The sequence below is a fragment of the Microtus pennsylvanicus genome, chromosome 7, assembly GCF_037038515.1.
Source record: "Microtus pennsylvanicus isolate mMicPen1 chromosome 7, mMicPen1.hap1, whole genome shotgun sequence".
Lineage (NCBI taxonomy): Eukaryota > Metazoa > Chordata > Mammalia > Rodentia > Cricetidae > Microtus > Microtus pennsylvanicus.
This window is the reverse complement of record NC_134585.1, coordinates 118,294,221-118,316,607: the sequence shown is the minus strand read 5'-3', so window position 1 is coordinate 118,316,607 and position 22,387 is coordinate 118,294,221. Positions and strand designations below refer to the sequence as shown.

Below are 22,387 nucleotides of genomic sequence, written 5' to 3'. Positions count from 1 at the left end.
TAGGGTCAGGCGTGACAATCAAAATATCTAAAGACATCATCACTGACGGTCCCCAGGGAGCAAGTCGCCCTGGCTGACTGAGACAAGCGGTTAGAAAACAAAGCCCGTTCTTCTGGCCAAATACGGGGACTGGGCTGGGCTGGGGGGTGACTTTGTATAGTACAAAGACCACTGCTTCTTTCGTTTTTAACATTTATTTATTGATTGATTTATTTATTGTTTTTTCGAGACAGGGTTTCTCTGTAGCTTTGGAGCCTGTCCTGGAACTAGCTCTTGTAGACCAGGCTGACCTCGAACTCACAGAAATCTGCCTGCCTCTGCCTCCCGAGTGCTGGGATTAAAGGCGTGCACCACCACTGCCCAGCTACTTTTATTTTTTATGTATATGGATGCCTGCCTGCCCTGCATCTGTGCCACTTCCATGCAGTGTCCTCAGAGGCCAGAAGGTGGCGTTGGATCCTCTGGAAATGAAGTTACAGATGGTTGTGAGCAGCCATGTGGGTCCTCTAGAAGGGCAGCCAAAGATGTCTCAATTACTGAGACGTCTCTCCAGCAACAACAATCTCCCCCTCGCTTCTTTTTTTTTTTTAAATCAGGGTCTCATGTAGCCCAGACTGGCCTCAAACTCACTATGTAGCCAAGGCTGCCCGTAAACTCCTGCTCATAGCTTCCTCTAGTCTTCCTTCCCAAATGTACACTTAATCAGCAATGGTCCTGTACTTGAAAATATTCTGTATATTTTCATTACTTACTCATCAAGGTCCTCTACTCCAATCCTGCGAGAGAGGGTCATTTGTAGCTCAGGCTAGCCTTGAATTTGCTATGAAATTGTCTTAGTCAGTGTTCTGTTGCTATGAAAAGGGCACCATGGCTATGGTAACTCTTATTAAACAAAGCATTTAGTTGAGGCTGGCTTACAGTTTCCTCCCGGCAGGGAGCATGGTGGTGTGCAGGCAGATGAGGCTGAGCGTTCTACATCCGGACCAGACGTGACCCAAGGCGGCAGGAAGAGAGAGAGACTGGACCTGGCGAGGGTTTCTGAAACCTCAAAGCCTACCCGTGGTGACACACTTCCTCCAAGAAGCTCACACCTACCCTAACCATTGCCAGCCAAGCTCCAACGCCTTAACTCCTAATCCTTTCAAATAGGGCCACTCCCTAAGCATTCAAATAAGGAGCCTATGGAGGACGTTCTTATTTGAACCTTTATAGTTCTTTCTCTTCTTGCTGCCTGTTGGACTCTCAGCTCCTTCTCCAGAATCCTGTCTGCCGCCACGCTTCCCCTCATGATGATAACGGACTAAACCTCTGCACTGTAAGCCAGCACCAATTAAATGTTTTCCTTTATAAGAATTGCTGTGGTCATGGTGTCTCTTCACAGCAGCAGAAACCCTAAGACAATGACCTTGAACTCCTAATGTTCCTAGTCCACCTCCCAGGTGTTGGAGGTGCTACTGCACCTGGCTTGTGTTGGTCCCTGTCCCACATGTTATTCCTATTCGTTCCCTAAATGTAATCTATTCTCTAGTTTCACCCAACTTCTCATTGCTGTATGTTGTAGAGGGAATTGTGTCTCCCAAAGAGACATGGTCAAGTCCTAACCCCACTCATGGATGTGGCCTTCTTTGGAAATAAAGTCTTAAATTATGACGTCATATTGTATTGGGACTGGTGTCCTTGTAGGCAAGAGGAGACACACAGACACAGGCATGGAGGAACAGGAAGGGAGACAAAAAACACTCCTTGCTTCATGGAGACAGAGACTGAGGCAATGTGTCTACAAGCCACGAAATGCCAACACAGGCAAGCAAACTCTTAGATGGCTACCGGAGAAAGCTTGTCCTTCGACCATCTTGATTTCAGACGTCAAGCCTTCAGCATGGTGAGAGAGGAAGTTCTGGGTAGTTTAAGTTTGCAGTATTTTGTTGTAGCTGTCCAGGAAAAGGACACACCATTTCTTCGTGTTCGTGTTTTCCTTCTGTCTAGGTGGATTCATCACTACTGTCAAGACTCCAGGCAAGCTATTTTGAGACCCCCCCCCCTCCGCATACAGTCTTCATTCCTCTGTGTGTCTGTGGGTTGTTTGTCTTCTTGCTGTGCAGGGAACACTCCTACAGCAAAGGAATTCTCATTTTTTTCATAAGTACATTGGGGAGGTAAGTAACAAGCTTTGGTTTAGAGTTTTCTTCATGAAATTTTGAAAGACCCCTCTAGCCAGAAGAATAGAGCCAAAATTCTAGCAGGAAAAAATAGAGCCAAAAAATCTAGGTTAGCCGGTTCAGTGACTTTGTTCCAGGAACTAGCTGACCATAAAGTTAGATTATAATCTTAAAAATAATCTTGAGGGCTGGAGAGATGGCTCAGTGGTTAAGAGCATTGCCTGCTCTTCCAAAGGTCCTGAGTTCAATTCCCAGCAACCACATGGTGGCTCACAACCATCTGTAATGAGGTCTGGTGCCCTCTTCTGGCCTGCAGGCATGCAGACAGAACATTGTATACAAAATAAATAAATTAATTAATATTAAAAAAATAATCTTGAGAAATGGGGAGTTACCCCCTGTGATTATCACTGGTATTTTTGGAATTTTCCAGTGACGCCCTCCCTACCCCCTTTGGATGGTTTCTTTCCCTAAATACCTCTTCTGCCAGCTACTCATAGTCAAACTCCTCTACCCCTGCATGGGAAATGAGTCTCGGCTCCAGCACGCTGGTTCCTGTCAATAAACCTCGTGTGATTGCAGCAAGGACGGTCTCTCGTGAGTTCCTGGGGGCTCGTGTTATCTCAAGACTTGAGTGAGAGTCTCCCGACTCTGCATGCAGAATAATGAACAGTATGGCTGGATGGGGAGGCATGCTACCCTTTTGGATATTCGAGGGACAGCTTGGGAGTGTGTGAGTCAGACTGCTTGTGATCACAGGAATTTGGGGGGCTGCTGGCCTCTTGGGCACTGTGCAGTGACCCTGCATTGCAGCAGCTCCCACACAGGTGACATGGTGATGAAAGACGGGGACATACCATATGCCAGGTATTTGTCCATGGTAAGGAGTGAGCTGTGACAACAGTTGTTTCTAACCACCCTGAAGAAGGTTCGCTCTCTGCTGCAGGGTTGCACCAAGAGGCCCTGTTCACCCCGCCCCTCTGTCTTCTGAAGTTAGATTCTGCTTTCAGAATTCAACTTTAGCCTGCTCAAAGCCAGAATGGTTGGGTCCTGTCTTAGTGCTTCTATTGCTGTGATGAAACACCATGCCTGAAAAAGCAAAAAGAAGAAAAGAAAGAAAAAAAAAGCTTACATTTTCACACCACAGTTCAGTTCATCACCAAAGGAAGTCAGGACAGGAGGAACTCAAGCTGGGCAGGAACCTGGAGGCAGGAGCTAATGCAGTGGCCAGGGAGGGGTTCTCCCTACAGTCTTGCTCCTCATGGTTTGCTCAGCCTGCTTTCTGATAGAACCCAGGACCTCCAGCCAAGGGATGGCCCCACCCACAATGGGCTGGGCTCCCCCATCAATCACTAATTAAGACAATGCCTTACAACCTGATTTATGGGTGTACGTTGGCCTCTGGCTTACAATTTTGGGATATATTATTTACTTAAAGGAATAGTAAGCATATTTTAGGAGCAACATGACAGTAATTAGTACTCAGAAAAAGAGCACATGGAGTTGTTTTTTTTTAATGTGTATAGGTGTCTTATCTGCATGTTTGTGTATCAAATGCATATGTGGTGCCCAAGGAGGCCAGAAGAGGACGGCATATCTCCTGGGACTGTGAGCTGCCTCGTGGGTGCAGGGAACTGAACCCTGGTCCTCCAGGAGAGCAGAAAGTGCCCCTACAGCACACTCCACACATGGAGTCTCATAACACAAAAATCCGACGAGATGTGATTATTCAAATGCAGAAATTCTCACAGGATAAGGTACTAACAACTTAACAGCTATCCCTGTAGCCATTTTCTATTGCTTCCAGAACAGATACCCACCCCGAACATCGCTTACAACACCAGAAAACAATTTTAAAGTTTTGGAGTCAAGGCCGTTTTGAGCCGGAGTCATCTGCAGGGCTGTGTCGCTTCTGGAGGATCTAGGGGTGAACCTTCCCCTTGCTTCTTACTTCTAGACCAGATCACAACCCCTGGCTCCTGAGTTCTTCCTCTTTTGAAGCAGCCATCATCTTCCCCCAACCTTGGGTTTCTTCATCCTGTTTCCTTCTCGGGGCTCCCCGTGCCCCTCTTTCACTCAGGAGGACTCCTGTGATCGCACTGGCCGGGACTGGGGGAACTCTTTAACCCCACCTGCAATCGTTTTAGACCTATACAGTAACATCACAGGGCCTGGGAGTGAGGGCACGGACTTCCGGTAGACAGGAGCAAAGGCAGTGCTGGGAAATTAGCAGCGGATTATAGTTCCGATTTCTAGGGTTATTTGCTTAAGACAACTTCTAGATGTTTTAAAATAACATTTAGGAAAAACTTGAACGTTTTAAAGGTTTATTTATTTATTATGTGTACATACATAATAAATGTGTGCCTACACGCCAGAAGAGGGCATCAAATCTCATTACAGATGGTTGTGAGCCACCCTGTGGTTGCTAGGAATTGAACTCAGGCCCTTTGGGAGAGCAGCCAGTGATCTTAACCTCTGAGTCATCTCTCCAGCCCATAACTTGAATTTTTAATATAGCTGGGGAAAGGTCCCCTGATGTCTGATGACACACAGAGCTTTCTCCAGTCAGAACACAGCTTTCTGAATTTCATTTCCATTTAGTTGTAGCTTTTTTTTGTTTAAATGTATTTGGGTGTTTTGCCTTCAAGTATGTCTGTGTACTGCTTGTGTGCCTGGTGCCCACAGAGGCCAGAAGAGGACATCAGATCCCCCTGGGACTAGAGGCAGATGGTTGTGAGCCACTATGTGGGTGCTTGGAATAAACTCAGGTTCTTTGTAAGAGCAGCCAATCTAATCTAGCCAAGTCACACACATTTCTAGGTTATAGTTTTAAATGTACCTCCTAAATCAGTCCTTTAAAATACAAAAGTCCGAAGACTCTGAATTCTTACAATGTGTCCAGAAGACTGTCTGATTGCAGTCAACTAGAGAGAGATGGGGGAAGCCAGGAGAAACATCAGTAGAGCAACAGCTTCTGAAGCGGAGGCAGGGAGGTGATCACAACTGCTGGTAGCTAACGGACCTCGGTTTCAGATTCTTCAAACAGGAGCTTGACAATTGTACAAAGACATTACTATGTATCATATTATAAAGTGGCATAAATGTACACGTGCCGCTAAAAAGTGACCACCGTCAGAGTGGCTCATTTCCTGTAGTCCCAGCACTCCGAAAGCAAAGATAGGAAGAGGGAGTTACAGGCAACCTTGGCTACATAGTGAGTTTGAGGCCAGCCTGGGCTACATGAGGCCCCATTAAAAGAAGGGGGGGGGAGAAAGGGGGGAAGGGATGTTGCTGGAGAGACATCTTAGTGGTTGCCAGCTCTGCTGCTCTTCCAGAGGACCCACATGGCTGCTCACAACCATCTGCAACTCCATTTCCAGACGATCCAACGCCACCTTCTGGCCTCCGAGGACACTGCACGGAAGTGGCACACAGAATGCAGGGCAGGCATTATGTATCCATATACATAAAAAAATAAATGTTAAAAACAAAAGAAGCAGTGGTCTTTGTACTATACAAAGTCACCCCCCCCCAGCCCAGCCCAGCCCAGTCCCCGTATTTGGCCAGAAGAACGGGCTTTGTTTTCTAACCGCTTGTCTCAGTCAGCCAGGGCGACTTGCTCCCTGGGGACCGTCAGTGATGATGTCTTTAGATATTTTGGTTGTCACGCCTGACCCTAGTGGCACTGCACGGGGTCGGTAGATACCAGAGTTGCTGCTAAGCCTCCCACAGCGAACAAGACCGCTTGTGGCAGCATCAAGTCCTAAATGTCAGCACTGTGAAGCTGAAAAAAAAAAAAGTGGGTTAGTAAGATGTGATTTGATTTTTGGCAGACTTTGCTTTGATATTTGATAAGAGGGGCAGCGTTTAGGTTATTATTTAAGTACAGGCGCTAGAGGGCACTGCCTGCTCAAAAGTTGCAGTTTCGGTGGCGGTGGGGTCTTTGCCGAAAGTAAAGTGACCTAAGGACCAGGAGATGGCTAAAGAACTGTTGGGGACTAGTTGTTTATACAAAGCATCTGAAGCCGGGAAGGGCAGAGAGCGCAGGCTTCTTGCTTTCTTTCTATAATGATGTCTTGGGAACTTTTACCATTCGAAAGGGGGAGATCTCGCTGGATTTCGCGCACGAACACCCACGTCATTGGCACCTCCTCTGAGCAGGTAATGAGAGGCGCGATTCCGGGCTCTGCGGATCACTGCAGCGCTGTGAAGTCGCATCTGAAGCAGGGAGTCAAGCGGGCAGGCGGGGCAAGGCTGATGAATGGTAACCGGCTTGTGGCTTGTCGCTCTTTCAGGGGATCCAAGTTCGGTTTCCAGCACGTACATGCTGGCCCACAACCGCCTGGAACTGCAGTTCCAGGGCATCCCATGCAATTCCAGGGCATCCCATGAGGTCGTCTGACCTCGAAGGGACAAGTACACTCGTGGTGCACAGACACACACGCAGGCGAAACACTCAAACACATTAAAAAAAAATAAGAAAATCAATGTAAAAAAGAACCAGTTTGTTGCTTGAAGCCCTTCAATGTGCAAGGTGCCACAGCCGTTCCCTCCCAAGGTTCCGCCTGACTTTAAAAAAAATGAAACAATTGCTTTTCTTTTTTTAGAATCAGGTCCATAACTGAATTTGTATGTTTGGGTTTTTAAGATAAAAATTTGTCTCTTGGGTTGGCAGGATGCTTCATTCAGCATTGCTGCCAAGCCTGGCCACCTGATTCAATCCCTGGGATTCCACGGTGGAAGGTGAGGACTGAGAGTCCCTGTCTTTCTTTAAAGACCACTTTTTAAACTGGGTATGGCAGCGCATGTCTGTAGCCAGCATTGTGAGGAAGAGGAAGAACTGAGACCTCAAGGGCCGCCTCTCTGTCCCCCGAGCGCTGGACTAGCCAGGGCCGCCTCTCTGTATGCTGAACTCCGGGCTAGCCAGGGCCACCTTTCTGTACGCAGAGCTCCGGGCTAGCCAGGGCTACATGGTAAGATCTTTTTCTCAAAAAGCCAAAGAATAACAGCCAAGAGCGAAGACGCTACCTACATCTTGCGCGCTCCCAGAACATGTCATCTCGAGGACGGAACTGTGTCTGCTGTTCATACTGTGCCATCTCTGGGATGCAATGGAGGCTCAGGACGTAGCAGTTGAATGATCTAGTAGGAAGAGCAATTCTTTAGGGTGGAAGTTTGAAATTCGCTGAGCTATTGGGTAACAGCAAGCGACACTGTGTGTCTGTGGTTCTAGAGGGGCAGGAGTTTGAGCCAGCTTGGGTTGTGTAAGACTGTCTCAAAAACCAAACCAATAGAAAACCCCAAATCAAACAAAACCCAGCATTGATGTGCTTTTAAAATAGCATCCCTTTATAAACCTATTTTCAACATTCAAGTCCAACTTTTAAAATACGTTATTTGTAGAAAATATTGAGTTTCAGTTCTTCTTAGGCACTCTGCCGTCTTTCCGGGGCTGTTAGTGCTCACCTAGGGCAAGGTGTTCTTACTCAGCCATTAAATAAAGCATGGAGATAAAAAAAAAACCACAAGTTTTTGGGAAACTGCTTTTAGAGCTATCTGTCAGTCTGGATCATTTTGGTTAATAATGCCAACAGACTTGGTTAGATATGAAAAGACTTAAAAAATTAAGTTGTTGAGGTGAAATTCAGCCCCCCCCCCCAGATTGCTATATTTAAAATTTGAGAAAGCCGTTGTTTGTTTGGAAAGGGTGGGTGGACCACGGGTGTTTATTATTTGGTCATTATTTAGATTATTATTATTATTAGGTTCATTACTTAGTTTTTGGTGTTCTGGGACCCGAGGGACTGGCTTAGCTTTGTCTCTCTCCCTCCTAATTAGTGCTGGTTCCTCTGAGAGGCAAGGCTTTCTCTCGCAGTCTTTTAACTTTTTTCTTTCCTCCCCGGTTGAAAGGGGCCCCTGGCCGCTGCCACCGCCTCGTCTGTCACTGCGTGCACCCAAGCGCCGAAGGAAAATGCGAAGCGAGACAGCTGTACGCGAGGCTTTGCCTTTTAAAGAAGTTGACAGACAAATGGCACAGGGGTCCCTGCTCTTGCCAGCTGAGGGCTTAGCTTCCAGAAAGCGCCCCTCTAGGGGAACAAGCGAGGCAGTGTGGAGCGGCTGAAAGGCCTCATTGAGGCCGCAGCCCGAGGCTCTTGTAGCGCATTGTCTGGTATGCGGCGCCCTTCCGAAACCGCTCTCCACAATCCTGCCCCCAAAACTCAGGAATAAGCCGCCCCCCCCCCCCGCCACGTTACACTTGGTGTTTCAAGCGAAATTCTCAAAAGGTATTTGCTTTTGTTTGTTTTTGTTTATCTCGCGCCTCTGGGGGTCAGACATGATTCCCACGCTCACTGGGCTCAACACGTGGAAACTCGTGTCCCCGAGGCTGCGCTGGTGGGAACCGAAGTCTGGGCTGTGGCAGAGAGGGAAGCGCAGGAGTGGAGGGGGATCCCAGGCTTTAAATCATTTCCGCTGCTTCCTTAGCTTTCATGAAGATTCGAAAGATTGAAATTTACACTAGAGAACAGTCTCCCGAAGATTTCCGAAGTTACTAAACTGCCATCAGTGAAGCTGCAGCACCATCCAGAGACGGTGAGAGCTCGCTTCCCAGGAAGACACAGTTACCCGATGTGCCAGACTTCAGGAACCGCGTGGCCTGAGCCTCCGTGCTCTGAGGAGTTCAGAGCCATGGAGCACATGGCCCGCTATGGTCAGCACTCTCCTTATTCTCCACAGAGTGCGCCATGGTCCATATCCCCGCCCCCCTTACACTACAGGAAGCTCCAAGTCCTGCAAGGCTGTTCAGGTTACATGGAGTTAGACTCCTGTTGAGGTTGCCTTGCGGCCTTTAGAGGGCAATTCAAGCAAATTTATAACGTGTTATGACCTGAATCAGCAGGTCATTCTCCAGCCACAGGGTCCCGAGAGAGAGGACCAGAAGAAAGGGAGATAAGAGGAATAGAAGGCGGAGAAGATGAAGTTTGGGATCCGGAGGTCTTTATACAAGCAAGCTATGCCTTACACCGACCATGTTCTTGGAGTTAGAGAAGCAGCCAAGGGTCCTCTCCATAACTCAGGGAGGGCCCCAGGGAATGCCTGGGTCTGCCAGCCCCGCCAGCAGCAGTGTTGAATGAATAGTCGGTAGCCACTGCGCACGGTGAGAGCGGCTGCTGGAAGATCGGAAAGCCTGGCAGGTTTTCAAGAGCATGTGGTCTGGACCTTGCAAGATAACTTGATTCCTGGACTTTATTGTTTGGGGTGATACGCAAAAAAACAAAGCCCACAAAGCACATCCTTCAACTTGTGTATGAAGAAGGCTAAAAATACACCCTGGGGCAGAGCATGTGTCTGGCAAGCGTCACTGTCAAGCAGGCTAGGCTGGAGTGAGGGACATTATCACGCTGAAAACCACTCTCTGCCTGATTACAGTGAAAGCCTCCAGTCCTGGGGACTTAGGATGGGGTTCAAGTGTGCCATGGTTTCTCATTTTGTGGTGCATGTGTGTATGCGTGTGTACCTGTGTGTGTGCGTGTATGTGTGTGTATCTGTGTGTGTGTGTATGTGTGTGTATCTGTGTGCGTGTATGTGTGTGTATCTGTGTGCGTGTGTGTATGTGTGTGTATCTGTGTGCGTGTGTGTATCTGTGTGTATCTGTGTGTGTATCATGTGTGTGTCGTGTGTGTGTGTGAGAGAGAAGAGAGTATGTGTGTCTGTGTGTATCTTTGTGTGTGTGTGTGTGCTGGTGCCCATGGAGGCTAGGAGGGGGCGTTGGGTTACAGTTTGTGAACAGGTCAGTGTGGGTGCTGGGATCTGAAGTCTGCTCCTCTGATAAAGCAGAGAGTATTCTACACAGTGAGCCATCTCATCTCCAAGCCTTGAGCGGACTGAACAAGCTCTTTAGGCCACTGTGCTGTAAAGAATGCAAGTTACTTCTCCTAACTCTGCTGGTCTTAACGCCTGGTCCCTTCTCACCCCTGTGGCCTTCAGTTTCCTTCTCTTACAGGATTTCTGAGAGCAAAATGACGCTTAACAATGAGGAAATGTATTCCTTTAACCAAGGAGGCTGTGCTTCAGACGGGAAAACTGGGGGAAGGGGGTGGTAGAAGGTGGTGTGAGGGGTGGGGGGGTAAGATATGGGGGATCTGTTGTGTGATATTTTGTTTGTGTTCTAACAAATAAATCTTGCCTAGAGATCAGAGGGCAGGGCAGCAGCCACTAGACTTCTTACCTGTATGAAATCTCAGATGGAATGGAGGCGATCTGTCTCTATGAATCCTCAGGCTGAATGGGGGGTGCTGTAGCCAGAGGCTTTTCCGCGTCCCTTCTGGTCCCACAGTCACTTATAAAATAATCACTTAGAGCTTAATATTAACTGTAATTCTTTGGTGGATGGCTCAGGCTTATTACTAGCTAGCCCTTACATATAAACTAACCCATTTCAATTAATCTGTGTATCCCCACATGGCCCGTGGCTAACTGGTAACGTTCTGGCATCTACTCCTCCAGCAGCTGCTGGCGTCTCTCTGACTCCACCTTCTTTCTCCCTGTATTCAGTTTGGCTTTTCCACTTACCTGTATTCTGCCCTGCCATAGGCCAAAGCAGCTTTATTCATCAACCAATAAAAGCAACATAAATTTACAGCATACAGAAGGATATCCCACACGTCTCTATGAATCCTCAGACTGAATGGGGCTAGCTCCTGTCTCCACCCACCTTATATTTCTCTTTTTACCTCCCTGGTGCTGGAATTAAAGGCGTAAGCCTCCCACGTGCTGGAATCAAAGGCATGAGATCCCAAGTGTTAGAATCAAAGGTGTGCGCCACCCCTGCCTGGTCTCTATGGTTAACTAGTGGCTAGCTCCGTCCTCTGAGCTCCAGGAAAGCTTTATTTAACGAGACAGAAACAGAATGTTATACATTTATCTCTGGCTCCCTCCCTGTGCATTTATTTTGGTAACTGCTCTCAGGCAGGCTGACGGGTGAAGATGATGATGATGACGATAGTACCCCTCCCCCACAGCAGGTCCCATGAGAGACAGTGGAGGTGGGGGGGCTCCAGGGAGCTGTAAATCCTCTGAAGGCAGGTGGGTTTTAACTCATGGGCTGTGGGGAATATGGGAAATGGATTTAAAAATGGTGACCAACCTCATCGCTCTGTGGAAATGGATTGTGGAAGAGGAGAAAGAGAAACCATAGAATAGGGGTCAAAGCGGAAGATGCCTGTGGTGGCTGAGGAAAGATGGGCGTAGCTTGAACTAGAAGCCCTAGTGACTTTGGCAGTTAAGAAGAGGAACTCAAAATCTTCAAACAATTGTCTAAGTCAAGACTTGTGGATGAGTGTGACTGGAAGACCATCTTTTGTTAGCATCAAACCCAAGCTCCCGAGAATAAGAAACCTCTGGAACAAGAAAAACAAAAAAAGTTATTGAGCTGTTACAAATGGAGCCAGAAATGGCCATCCTGGGGCAGGATCCCACAGCAAGGCTAAGGGGCAGTTGGAAGCCACAGAATTGTCCCATGGAAAGTTTAAGAGAAAGAAATGTACATTGAATATACATACATTGCTTACATCCAATTTTCTTCCTTCTTTTCCGGTCGTCAAGATTGAACTCAGGCCTTGGGCATCCTGAGACAGCACAATTTTTGTGGTCAGAATCTTTTGTTTTGAGACAGGGTTTCTCTGTGTAACAGCCTGGCTGTCATGGAGATCACTCTGTAGACTACGTTGGTCTCGAACTCACAGAGATCCGCCTGCCTCTGTCTCCCTGAGTACCAGGATTAAAGGTGTGCGCCACCATCTCCCGGTTTATTTTGTTTTTTTTTAGTGACTCTCCAGTGGTACACTGTAGGAACGGGACTTATTTACTTATTCATGACCGTGTGTATGTACGAGGAATCTGATGGCCCACGGCTTCCTCCACACTAGATAAGCACTCTGCACTGAGCCACGTGCTCAGCCCCTTGTTAGTGATTTTGGTTTGAGACATGGACTCATTGTGTTGCCTAGACTGGTCCTGAACCTGCAATCTTCCTGCCTCAGTTCCCCAAGTAGTTTGGATTGCAGGCCTATCCTTCCAGGTCTGGCTATCATAGTTCATTTAATTTGGTCTCCAAACTGATGGACAATGGGGCTGTTTCTAATTTTCAGCATTTGAAAATATTTTAAAGAGAGAAAAGACACCAACTCAGGAAGGGAGAAATCAAGACGGTGAGAAATATTTACACATTATGCCAAGAGCCCTAGCATTTCTACGCTGAGGAGCCTCTCCCCACCTGCTCAAGCTACAGAGGGCACGCGGGGGTGCTCATGCTCACCCTTGAGGCCTGTGTAGACCTGAGAGGTGATGGAGGAGCTGGGCACTTCTCCCAGGGACAGATTGAAGCTGGCCATGCCGGCCACTCCATCAACTGAAGACCCCTTAGGAGAGTCTCTCAGACCAGAGCACCACCTACACAATCCTCAGCAGGGTTCCTTCCCACCCATGGGTGTCACTGTGTTGGACCCATGTTGGCCTGTTGTTGGTGTTTCTGTGGAAACATGTAATATTTAAAAAGCACACACATACCCACAAAATAGTCTTATTGGCCTAAATGGACAGTTGCACTGGGGACAGAGAGAAAACAGTCATTTGTTTAAGGCCGTCTCCCACTAGCTCCTCCCTTTAATGTATGTCCATTGTGTCTCCTCCGGGCTGATGACAGAACTGGTTTTGGATGCTGCCATTCAGTGGTTGTGTGATCTTGTGCACAGTCTCCAGTGCAGTTCCCAGCTGGCTCAAGTCAATGACCCAACGGATGGGGAAGGACCTGTGTTTTATCTTACTTTTCGGAAAGCCTTGCCAGAATGGAGTTTAGGAAACCAAGTGTTATCGAAACAGACAGTAGATGCACACATATCCCAGTCTTTCCCAGAATGCTCCTGTGTCAACATCTTATTGACCATCCCTAAAAATCTATTCGTTAGGGAATTCTTACCATTATTTCTTTTTGAAAAAACGGTGTGTGTGTGTGTGTATGTGTGTGAGTGTATGTGAGTGTGTCTTCATACACTTTCATACATTCCGAGGCCAGAAGTCAACCTCGTCATACCAGAATGGCACTGTTTTTCAGTGACTGCCCACCTTGCCACACGAGACAGGGAGTTTCACTGGCCTTCCGTCAGAGTAGGCTAGGTTAGGCCGGTCAGTGAGCCCTGGATATCCACCTGTTTCTGCCTCCCTGGTATGGCAAGCATTTAACAACCAAACTGTCTCCTTTGCTCCGGATTTCTGTGTATGTGACAGCTCTTCATGGTTGGCAAAGGGACCTTAGCAGGAGTCCTTTCTATCTGGACCTCCTGGCAAACCTTCCGGAAGGCCGGCTTTGTTCTCATGTAACATGGTATAACTGAGGCGCAGAGAGATGAAGATGAGGGGCCAAGCTGGGGAAGGTAAACATGTCTAACAAGTAGCAGAGACCTTAGACCACTTCCAGATGCTAGATGCCCCCAGGGGTGCGTTCATGTTTTCAGTAGCTGGAAATACAGTTACAGTCTGAGAACACCTTGAGTCCCCAGAATCCCCACCTTCTATTTCTGCTCACAGTGAGCCTGTGTCACAGGACTGACTGGGTCTGTGGCACTGTCCAGCACATGCAGTGCACAGTCAGCCCTGGAGAAGACCAGATTTCAAAAGCTGCTCTGCTGCACGCATACTGCTTTTGCCCATTTATAAAACTGAAAAAGCGTGAAGCCTGGCGGCTGTGCCTCAAGACCGCTGCACTTCCAGGCCGTCAAGGTGAGACAGCCTCCCTGCTCCTGGCCTGCTCAGGCGTGGGATTCCCAATCTGGTCCCCAGTCATCCTTTAAGATGCATGCCATTTCTGAAAAACTCACTTGAGCTTGCCTCTCGGCACTTGGAGGACCAGGTGAGCGGGTCACTTTAGTTCAGGAGCTGGAGACCAGCGTTGGGGTGGGAGGGCAGTCGGTATACAGCATTTACAAGATGGTAGTTGCGTGAGGCAGGAAAAGAGAGTATGAGTAATTCCATTTTTTTTTGGAAGAGAAAATAGATTTAGGAATTGAGAATTACCCAGTGTCAAACAAGCACTCAGAAGGAGAGCCCAGAGGGAACACAGCTGTCCAGACAGTGGCTTTCGCTTCTGCTAATATGCATCATTATTTTATAGTGCTGTGTGATTCTTTTTTCTTTTTTTTTAAGTCAAACTGGCTAAACTCTGTATTCACTTAGGCGCTCACTGCTCTCGGGCTCGTCGGGGAAAAGGATAATGAACAACGCTAACATGCAAAGGCAGGCATATCTTTCCATTTGGAGGCACTCTTTGCCCATCTGTGTATGTGGTCCTGGAGATGGAGCCAGGGCCTTGGGCGTGCTAGCCAGGCACTCTACCACCGGGCTGTACCCCTCATGCTGCTTAAGTTGATCTTGAGACAGAGTGTCACTATGTTGTCCAGGGTGGACTCAAACTTGCGGTCTTCCGGCCTTGCTCAGCTTTCTAACTAGCTGGGATCACAACCAAGTACACCACTGGGCTTGACTTGTTTTCCTTTTTCCTTTTCTTTATTTTTATTTTCTGTGCATTGGTGTTTTGCCTGCACGTATGTCTGGGTGAGGTGAGGGTGTTGGATCCCCTAGAACTGTAGTTACAGTTGGGAGCCACCATATGGGTGCTGGGAATTGAACCCAGGTCCTCTGGAAGAGTAGTCAGTGCTCTTAATCGCTGAGCCGTCTCTCCAGCCCCTCTTTTTCTTTTTTCTTTCCTTTGGAGTGATATTTTGTTTGTAGTCTAACAAATAAAGCTTGTCTGAAGATCAGAGTACAGAGTTAAACCACTAGTTTGCCATAGAGGCCAGGTGGTGGTGGCGCACACCTTTAATTCCAGCACCTCTGTGAGTTCAAGACCACCCTAGGACAGATGAGATTGAGTTTTTCTAAAAGAGAAACAGCCCACACAAAGGTGATCCCAGCACTTGGGATCCCATGCTTTAATCCCAGAACTAGGGAGGTGGAGACAGGAGCGATATGGCTGGGCGGAGAGAGGAATATAAGGCGGGAGGAAACATGGGCAGATACAGTCTGAGGATCTGTTTTTTTTTTTTGTTGTTTTTTTTCAAGACAGGGTTTCTCTGTAGCTTTGGAGCCTGTCCTGGAACTAGCTCTTGTAGACCAGGCTGGCCTCAAACTCCCAGAGATCCGCCTGCCTCTGCCTCCCGAGTGCTGGGAGTAAAGGCTTGCGCCACCACTGCCCGGCTCAGTCTGAGGATCTGAAGAGACAGGATTGGCCCTTTCGGTCTGAGGTAAGAACTGTGATCTTCAGCTCTCATCCCTGATATCTGACTCCAGGTTTTTATTATAAAGAACAATTAGAATTCATGCTGCATTCTTTTTTTCTTTATTTTTCATTTTTGTTTTTTTAAGGCAAGGTCTTTCCATATAACATCCCTGGCTGCTCTGGAACGTGCTTTTATAGACCAGGCTGGCCTTAAACTCCCAGAGATCCACCTGCCTCTGCCTCCCCAGTACTGGGATTAAAGATATGCACTACCATGCCCAGCTGGATTTGGCTTTTAATAAATTTAAACAAAAAATCACACCTATCTACCTACCTATCTTCCTACCTACCTACCTACCTACCTACCTACCTACCTACCTATCTATTGTGTGTGTGTGTGTGTGTGTGTGTGTGTGTGTGTGTGTATGTGTGTATGGTGTGGCGTGGTGGTTATGTGGAGGTCAGAGACAGCCTTTGAAAGTTGGCTCGCCCCCTCTACCATTTTGGTAGTGAGAACCTTTATCAGCTGAGCCACCTTATAAAATGCTTTGGTGATAGCATGCTGATAATGTTTACTCCAATGTTACTGACCACACAACTTCTACAAAAAGTGGGAGAAAGGGGCCACACACATCTGTATCCACACACATCTGTATCCACACACATCCGTATCCACACACATCCGTATCCACACACACTAGTGTGTAAGCGGCCCCCGCCCAGTGGAGAGCTTCCGAATTCTACCTTTCAACAGCTAGCTGGCATTTTCTTGGCGTGTTAACCCGCAGGAAATTACAGGCTGTCACGTTGTAGCTCCTCCTCAGAGAATGCCACGCAGATTACAGTGGTGAGCCACACGGCTGTCCCTGCCCGGCATCGCTCTGGCTTTCTCCTTACCGATACATTCACTGCATCTTAACTCAGCGTCGTGTGGGGAATAAAGAATTCACAATACTTTCCTTAAATAGCTCTTCTCCACCCTCAGGATTGGACCCAGGGCCCTGCGCATGCTAGGCAAATGCTCTTCTATCGAGCTATAGTTTCAGCCTAACAGTAAATTAAAATTTACAGTATATTAAAAAAACCACATTATTTTGCTGAGGTCTTAGTGTGGTCTTGAACTCACCATGTAGACCAGGCTGGCATCTGCCTGCCCCTGGGTTCAGGACACTCTCGTTTGTTCTGAAAGGCATTGTGGTCACAGCTCTTTTCTAGCTGCTGCTTGGTCCGTTCATCTCCGTCCTTCTGCAGAGCAGACTCTGCAAGAGGAATGGGGCAAAGAGATCAAAGATTAAACAGGGCAGTGGGTGAAGGACTTTAGGTTTAGAATTCTAGAACAACAGTAAGATGCCCCTTCATAGTGAGAAATTAATTTTACCGATTGAGAAGTCTGGCCCTGACCCCTATCAACTGGGAGCTGGCCCAGGTGAGGCCGACCCTGACATGAGAACTTGCCTAGCAGGTGCAAGATTCTGGATTTGATCTTCAGTGCTGAAAAGAGTATTTATTAATATTGTTATTATTATTGTTGTTGTTATTATTAATATTTGGCTTTTCAAGACAAGGTTTTTCTATGTAGTTTCGTTTGTCCTGGAACTCACTCTGTAGACCAGGCTGGCCTCGAACTCACAGAAATCCACCTGCCTCTGCCTCCCGAGTGCTGGGATTAAAGGCGTGAGATACCACCACCTATTGTATATTTTATTTTTAATTGAGGCAAGAAATAACAGAACTTAGCATCTTAACTTTACGTAGTTCTGCGGTATTCCATATTCACAACTTGGTGCAGTAGAACCCCAGGCCTTGTTCACATTGCAATAGTGAAATTAAACCCACTAATAACCAACTCCATATTTTCCTCTACACAAAGTCCCAGTGACTGCTGTTCTATTTCTGTCCTCTGGATTGGGTTCCTCTGACGCCTCATGGAAGTGGACCGATGGATGAGTGTGTGCCTTTTGTGGAGGTGTATTTCACGCAGTGATGGTCCGCCCGCGTTGTCGTGCACCAGGGTTTCCTCCCCTCCAAAGACAGCATACAGTTTCACCATGTCATATCACGTTGTGTGCGTGTGCACCCGTGTGGGTGGAGGGGGCCAGAGGGACTGTGTATTCCTTCATGATGGGATCCCTCAGCTAGGCTGGCTGGCTGGCATGCCCAGATCGCCCAGTGTCTGCCTTCTTGCAGCTGAGATTACAAGTGTAAGACACAAGCCCCCTTTTTATGTGGGTTCTGGGGACTGAACCCAGGTCCCTCTGCTTCCACAGCAAGCACCTTACCAAATGAGCCACCTCCCAGCCCCACCATACAGTGTTCTGCACATCTACTCATCCTGGCCCCTGGGGTTGCTTTTCTTCTTGGTCTCTGTGAACCAGGGTGCACAGATATCTCTTCCAGGTCCTATGTTTCATTCCCCAGAAGCTGCTGGATCACAAGGTGATTCTTTCTCTTTAAAAAATTATTTGAGTAGGTGCCTTGTGCTGTGGGATGATGCTCTTGTATCCTGTAAAGATTGTATCATTTGTATTAGCTTAATAAACGCTGATTGGCCAGGAGCCAGGCAGGAAGTATAGGTGGTGTGACCAGACTAGGAGAATTCTGGGAGGAGGAAAGGCTCAGTCTGCAGTCACCAGCTAGATGCAAAGGAAGCAGGATGAGAATGCCTCACTGAGAAAGGTACCAAACCATGATGTTAAAATAGATAAGAATTATGGGTTAATTTAAGTTGTAAGAGCTAGTTAATAATAAGCTTGGGCTAATAGGTCAGACAGTTTCTAATTTATGAAAGCCTCTGTGTTTCTTTGGGACTGAATGGCTGCAGGACCAGGCAGGACAGAATCTTACATTTACTAAGCCTTTTCTCTGTGTGTGTATCTGTAGCTCGTGCATGCCTGGTGCTCTCCAAATCCAGAAGGTCACCTGGAACTGGAGTTACAGATGGTGTGAGCTGCCATGTGGGTGCTGGGAACTGAACCTTGGTCCTCTGGGAGAGCAGCCAGTGCTCTTAACTGCTGAGCCATCTCTCTGGCTTGGTAGTGGAGCTGGAGTGTGAAGTCAATAGTTCCTATGAACAATGCCACCATTATCTCCGTCTCTGGCCTGCAGATGCCACCACGAGTTTAGTGACGATGGCCATCTTCACCAGGACAGTTCTTAAAGCTGTGCTGTGGAGTGAACGGTGTGTCTCCTGTGACTCAGAATCCATGGCTAAAAGAGTCTCATGGATCCAGGCTAGTCATAAATTTCAGAAGTAGCTGAGGACGACCCTGAACTTTTGACCCTCCCCCTCCACCTTTCGGCTGCTAGGATTACAGGCTGTACCACCATGCTGATTTTATGTGACGCTGGATATGGACTGGAAGCCCTCGTGCATGCTAGGCAAGCACTCTACCAACCAAGGGGTCATAGGAAACTGGAAGTCAAAAATCTTAAGGTGCCCATTTTGGTGGCACATACCTGTAATTCTGGCTACTCAGGGGGTGAAGAAGGAAGATCAGATCTGGGGAATCCACTGAGACATTGTCTTAAAATGGGGGAATTAGTTCCCTGTTAGACATAGACTCAACGGTCACCAAAGACAACGTAGGTGGCTTTTCTTATTCAGTTACAGGAAGGATCCCCAGACCTGCCCCATTGTGTCCCCTGGCTGACAGAGTGACAACTAAGGCTTAGTCAGCATGGCTCAGCAGGAAGGCAAGGGACTAGCTAATGCACAGCATGTACTGACAGGAGTCAGGACTAGTTAACATACAGCATCTACCAATAGGAGTCAGGACTAGTTAACACACAGCATGTATCAACAGGAGTCAGGACTAGTTAACACACAGCGTGTACCGACAGGAGTCAGGACTAGCTAATGCACAGCGTGTACCAACAGGAGTCAGGACTAGTTAACATACAGCGTGTACCGACAGGAGTCAGGACTAGCTAACACACAGTGTGTACCAAGAGGAGTCAAGACTTAGCTAACACACAGTGTGTATCAACAGGAGTCAGGACTAGTTAACATACAGTGTGTACCGACAGGAGTCAGGACTAGTTAACACACAGCGTGTACCAACAGGAGTCAGGACTAGTTAACACACAGCGTGTACCGACAGGAGTCAGGACTAGCTAACACATAGCGTGTACCGACAGGAGTCAGGACTAGCTAACACACAGTGTGTACCGACAGGAGTCAGGACTAGCTAACACACAGCGTGTACCAACAGGAGTCAGGACTAGCTAACACACAGCGTGTACCGACAGGAGTCAGGACTAGCTAACACACAGCGTGTACCGACAGGAGTCAGGACTAGCTAACACACAGCGTGTACTGACAGGAGTCAGGACTAGCTAACACACAGTGTGTACCGACAGGAGTCAGGACTAGCTAACACACAGTGTGTACCGACAGGAGTCAGGACTAGCTAACACACAGTGTGTACCGACAGGAGTCAGGACTAGCTAACACACAGTGTGTACCGACAGGAGTCAGGACTAGCTAACACACAGTGTGTACCGACAGGAGTCAGGACTAGCTAACACACAGTGTGTACCGACAGGAGTCAGGACTAGCTAACACACAGTGTGTACCGACAGGAGTCAGGACTAGCTAACACACAGTGTGTACCGACAGGAGTCAGGACTAGCTAACACACAGTGTGTACCGACAGGAGTCAGGACTAGCTAACACATAGCGTGTACCGACAGGAGTCAGGACTAGTTAACACACAGTGTGTACCGACAGGAGTCAGGACTAGCTAACACATAGCATGTACCGACAGGAGTCAGGACTAGCTAACACACAGTGTGTACCGACAGGAGTCAGGACTAGCTAACACACAGTGTGTACCGACAGGAGTCAGGACTAGCTAACACACAGCGTGTACCGACAGGAGTCAGGACTAGCTAACACATAGCGTGTACCGACAGGAGTCAGGACTAGTTAACACACAGTGTGTACCGACAGGAGTCAGGACTAGCTAACACATAGCATGTACCGACAGGAGTCAGGACTAGTTAACACACAGTGTGTACCGACAGGAGTCAGGACTAGCTAACACACAGTGTGTACTGACAGGAGTCAGGACTAGCTAACACACAGTGTGTACTGACAGGAGTCAGGAAGGTCTCTAAGGATGTAGACTTTCATGATATTGGCATAGAGACCGGGGAAGAGGCCGCTGCACTGGGATTCCGGATCACGAATCAGCAAGGACAGCAGGAGATGGTTTATTCTGATGGAAGCGTTATGGAGCATCTAGAATCCTGGAAAAGTGATGGCTCACTCTAGCAAAGTTGAAATGTTTGACCAGCAGTGGAGGAAGGGAGGATTTAAAGGCTTAGAGCGGTAAGGGCTGGGTGTAGCTTACAGATGGAGAAGCTTGCCTAGGAAGGGTGAGGCCCTGGGCTTGATCCTCAGGGCTACAAACTAATGAAACAAAGCAAAATTCAGGGGCTCCAACCAACGGAAGTACCACATGTCCCCATTTTCCTGTGGGGTTCCAGGAGAAGCCTTGGCCAGTCTCCCTCGGTTTGAACTCCACCTCCTCCCTCAAGGACAGGTCAGTGCTCCTGAGCTGACTCTCATCTTTTCTCCATGACTTCAGGAGCGAGGGGCCCTCTGTAAGCCCCTACGGAGGCCATGGCCTCTGCACATACATTCTCTTGTTCGTTAGCTGTTTTCCTATTCCTCTCAGGAACCAAGGCAGGTCTGGACCAACCAGCTGACGCCATTGTCCTTGTGGGCACTGGTCCTGTCCCGGTGGTCTTCTCCAACAGGTTAATCTCAACTACCATGAGGGAGTGTGTTTTTCCTCCCAAGACCTTCCAGCTTTGCGTATAAACCTGAATGTTCCCTTTCTTATTCTCCTTTGTGATCTCTTCCCAGCATGCAGCAAGCAAGGCTACTGGCATTTGCAGTATCCCACCCAGAAACCTTCAAGTTTAGTAGGGACATTATTGGCGTGTGCCAAATTACCACAGGCAACAGTTTTATCAACCGTTCTACCACGACGTACCATGGGAACCTCTCTCCAGTCTCCAGTATTAGTTTCCTCCCTGCCATCCTGACCTTGTGAACAGTGTGCTTGTAGCTCTTCTCACTCCTGCCTGCTGCTGCTCACGATGCTAACACCTCCTGCTTCAGGTTTTAATGATGGCGACCTTCTACTTCCCCAAACCAGTTTCCTATTTTACTGCGCCTTGCAGGGTAACAAAACACTTTCAAATCTCGGCACTTGAGATAACAAGGCTTGTTAGTTCCTCAGATCTCTTGGGCCTCGCTGGGTTGTGGGTCTTTGGTTTGGCCCAGTGTTCTGCATTCAGCTGTCTCAGATTTGGAGGCAGCTGTGGGGTTTCCGGGCCTCTCTTATCGCGTGGTCTCTCACTCAGGACGCTAGCGGCAGCTTTCTACGTGCAGCTGAATGTTAAGAGTCAGAGTAGAAACGGCAAGATCCCTTACGGCCCGAGGTCTGGAACTTCCCTGGTGGCACGCTCCACTGCCCACAGTGAGTCACAAGGTCAGCCAAGATTGAGCAGCAGCTGAGAAACAGCCCTGCCTCACAAGGGGGGGAGAGCATCCAACCCACCTTGTAAGGGAGCCCGGAGGAGGTCGACAGAGAACCTTATGTAATGACCTTTTGATAAACGGAATGATCACCCAGGTAGAGGTGCCAGAAAGACACTTGGTTAGGACGGAGAGTGGGTCCCGATACAGAAACGGGGATGGCACTGCAGACTGCTACCCTCCGGCCACTCAGCTGGAAGAAGCTGGCGAGCTGGCGAAGGTGCAAACCCACTTAACACATGGATTCTTCCAGTCCTTTCTGCCTGCTTCCCACCTCCACAAACACTCAACCTAGTACAGGACAGGACGCCCTACCACTGCCTTGTCTGCCACCTAACGGAAGGGACTCTGGGAGGAAAGGACTTTTGAGACTATGTTTAACCGTGTGCACTGGTGTCCTGTGCA

At 48.1% G+C, this 22,387-nt stretch overlaps 1 long non-coding RNA gene across 1 annotated transcript; it reads right to left on the bottom strand.

Annotated features, from left to right (window-relative positions):
* Positions 1-4,551: 4,551 nt before the first annotated feature.
* Positions 4,552-7,407, bottom strand: LOC142853912 (uncharacterized). Its single transcript, XR_012911287.1, has 3 exons — positions 6,253-7,407; positions 5,753-5,946; positions 4,552-5,576 (listed from the first exon to the last, which is right to left on the bottom strand). It is a non-coding gene; the product is annotated as an uncharacterized LOC142853912 (long non-coding RNA).
* Positions 7,408-22,387: the final 14,980 nt, after the last annotated feature.